Source organism: Sciurus carolinensis, chromosome 7 (assembly GCF_902686445.1).
Source record: "Sciurus carolinensis chromosome 7, mSciCar1.2, whole genome shotgun sequence".
Lineage (NCBI taxonomy): Eukaryota > Metazoa > Chordata > Mammalia > Rodentia > Sciuridae > Sciurus > Sciurus carolinensis.
In genome coordinates, this window is record NC_062219.1 from 153,314,506 (window position 1) to 153,318,407 (window position 3,902).

Here is a 3,902-nt window from a genome sequence, read left to right on the forward strand (position 1 = left end):
CCAGAAGGCACCAGAAAAGAAATGGGGTTCAGTTATGAAGAAATACTAATCCCAAACTTCCCATTACATACTATATGTATTTAGGGCTCCCTATGACTGAATTAATACATGCATTAAAGTGGGAGGAGCCACCCAGTCAGCGCAGCGCCATGGTTACAAGTGTGGGTGCTCCAGCCAGGCCGGCGCTCTACCACAGAGCGGTCCCAGCCCTTCTATCAGTCTTTATGTTTTGAGACAAGCTCCCCCTAAGTTACCCAGGCTGGCCTCAAACTCGCCATCCCAGTCTTGATCAGCCTTCCCAGTCGCTGGGAAGTAGCTGGGATTACAGGGCGTGTGCCACCTCACTGGTCTCTAAATTTTTTAAATACATAAATTTAATGTCTATTATAGTTCTCAGATCACAAGCTTTCTGAAGCCAAATTTTATATATACTTGACTAAATGTGTATGTGCATGCGTGTGTGTGTGTGTGTGTGTGTGTGTGTGTGTGTGTGTTGATGCTGAGGACTGCTCTACACACTGAGTTACATCCCAGCCCTTTTTGTTTCTGATTTTGAGACAGGGCCTCACTAAATTGCTGACGCTGGTCTGGAACTTGCAATCCTCCTGCCTCAGCCTCCAGAGTCGCTGGGATTACAGGCCCACATCCCCTTTCCTAAGTCTGGTGACTTTGCTATCCGTAGACAGCACGACTCTGCCACTCAGACACCAGCTGAAGACCAGCAGGCAGTTGCAGGAGGAGGGGCAGTGGACACAGTTTCATCTGGATCCCACTCTGCTGCCTTCTCTTTATCGGGGTGGCCCTGTGCAGGTCACCAAAACTCTCTGAGCCTCCATTTCCTCAGCTTAGATGGAGTTAATGATAGGACCACCTCTGGGTTGTGGAGAAGATCACAGGATTAACTTGTAAAGTGGTTAAACGGAGCCTGAAATCACCTCCCTGTTGATTTTTTTTCTTTCTTTTTTTTTTTTTTTGTTTACTGCAGTGTTGGGGATGGAACCCAGGGCCTCATGCATGCCGGGCAGGTGCTCTACGGCTTAGCTACACCCCAACCCATTTGTTGAATTTTTTTTTTTTAATCAAGAAAAAATATTTCACATGCAGATATTCAGCATAATATGTTTATAAAAATTTAGATATGATTATAAAGAAAAATTGGGCTAATATTTTGAAGTGAAGGTGAATCTCCCTGTGCAGATAAATGGGATATAGTTTTAATGTCCAGAAAGAAACCTTTTGAGACAAAGCAGAAAATCCCAGCTCACTTCTACACTAGTCTAATAAGCTGCTGTCATCACAGGGCCATCGGAGCACCTGGGGAAGAGGCTGGTAGAGGCAGGAAGGAGAAAGGGTGGTGCCCAGCTCAAGGGCAGGCTGAGAAAGAGGAAGGACAAGGTCCCTGCCATCCAGGGATCTTGTGCTATCGGCCCTGGAGGTCACATCCAGTCTGGGGCACCAGGGCCCCCAGAGATAAGCCAGGAGGAAATTTTCCCCATTCTGAATGGGGACTTGTAGGGGACACCAAATAGTGGGGGAGTAGGGGAGGGCCACGTGGGGAATTTCCCAGGCCGTGGGCACTTTGCCTTTGAGGGCTCCTTCCTTTATACATAAATAAATAGGAAAAAACATATTGCATATTTGCATTGGCATAAAGATTAATGTATTAATATTCTACCCAAGTTCATTTTTCCCATTCAGATTTTTAAATTTTTTTTAAAAATTCTAGTTGTAGATGGACACAGTACCTTTATTTTGTTTATTTAGTGTTTTTATGTGCTGCTGGGGATCGAATGCAGGGCCTCACACATGCTAGGCAAGTGCTCTACCACTGAGCAACAACTCCAGCCCCAAAACTTAATTTTTCTCTCCTTTTTTTTTTTGGTACTGGGGATTGAACCCAGGGCCTTGTGCATGTGAGGCAAACATGCTACCAACTGAGCTATCTCCCCAGCCCCTCCTTTGACTTTTAAAAGGAATTAAACATTTGGTGGGCCTCAAAACTCTTAGGGGAAGTAGGTGTCGTACCTATTGTGCCTAATGGTAAAGTCGGTTGGGAAGGGGAGCCAGCTCCGTTTGAAACAGAACCTTGAAAAGATAGGCATAGAGCCAGGTGCGGTGGTGCACACCTGTAATCCCAGCTAGTCAGGAGGCTGAGTAGGAGGCTGGCAAGTGTGACACCAGCCTGAGCAACTGAGACGCTGTCTCAAAAGAAAATTTTATAAAGGGCTAGGGATGCAACGCTGTGGTACAGCAACCCTGGCTTCAATCCCCAGTACCAAAATAAAACAAGCAAGCAAGCCGGCTAATATTGGAATGGGAGACTCAAAATTGACCAATTGACTTCACTCTCTGGGTTTCAGGTGACTGACGTCTGAAAGTGAATGATTTCCCCCAGTGGAAACTGACTGTCCGTAGTGCGCCCTCTGCAGGCAGAACATGCGAACTACCAGCTCCCAGACCCGACTGAGACAGCCGCTGGAGGCTATCCCTACCAGGACCCCACTCCCCAGTTCCTTCAGGGAAATGCAGAGAAATGGTGAGCGCACGCCCACAATTAAACTACGCTGTTATCACTTTTTCCAGATGTGCCCAGCACAAAACTGAGTGGCTCTGACCCAGCACAAAGTCAACAGTTAAAGTATTGTCTCGGCATCTTACAAACAAAAATACAATATCCTAGAAATAGGTGAAGAGTACGCATACTCGGGAGGAGCCAGCAAGACACCGGCAACTCTGTAGTAGGTGAGCGCAGGAGACTTGCTGAGACAAGCGACCATAAAATCAATGCCTAGGGCCGGGCTTCAATTGTACCCACAAATTCTGAGTATAGATTTGTATTTTTACTTTCATCCTCATTAAAGTTTAAGCCTCCTTTCTGCTTCCGGAGTTTTAGGCCCAAATCTAAGTTCTGAAAGGAAGGATACTGCTGTCTAACGATGACTAATATGCTCAATCATTAAAACCTTGGTCTATTCCCTTTTAAAATTATTATTATTTATTTATTTTGGTACTGGGGATTGAATCCAGGGGCTCTTTACCACTGAGCTACATCCCCAGACCTTTTTATTTTTTATTTTGAGACAGGGTCTCACTAAGTTGCTGAGGCTGGCCTTGAATTTGTAATCCTCCTACTTCAGCCTCCTGAGTCCCTGGGATTACAGGCGTGCCACTGGGCCCGGCTGGGTTGATTTCCTTTTGACAAATGGTTCCATTTACTATTTGGTGGCCTAGTTTTAATCTTACTAATGGGTTGACCTAGGGCAGCTAGTATGACTTTAAACACTACTGAATTTAATGGAGCAATTACTAAGCATTACACGCTAGTTCCTAACAAACATGTAGGGTGGGTATTGTTGCATTGGCAAGCAAGAGGACAGGTATTGCTTAATTAACCCAACGTAAGGCAACTCGTTGACGATAGATTCTGATTTTGGATCCATGTCTGTGTCCAAAGTGGATGTTGCTTATCAGGAGCATCCAGCTTCCAGTAAATGGACAGATTCCCTAGACACAACCAGAAAAGCAACCAAGCAAAGGAACGCTGAGCCGCGCTCGGCCCCTCGGAGAACCAGCTCCCCGATCCTACTTGCGCCTGAGCGTCCCGACCGAGAAACCGGATGGTGGCCTGGCAGCTGAGACCGGCACCGGCTCATCTAGGAGCCGAGCCCAGGTCCCAGGGCAGGGGTACCGGACTTAGGGCGCAGGGGGAAGAGGCGGTTCTGCGGCTGCAGCTGAGAACTGAGATCTACATACAAATGAGCACCCGACCCGAGGAGACAGCCGTCCGCGAGAGCATATCGCTGCGGGCCTTTCCCGCTCCGCCCCAACCTTCCGGAGAAGACGCGCAGGGAGCGAAGCCTCGCGGCGATCAGGGCAAGGTCCAGCCTCTGGCGCTGCAGTCA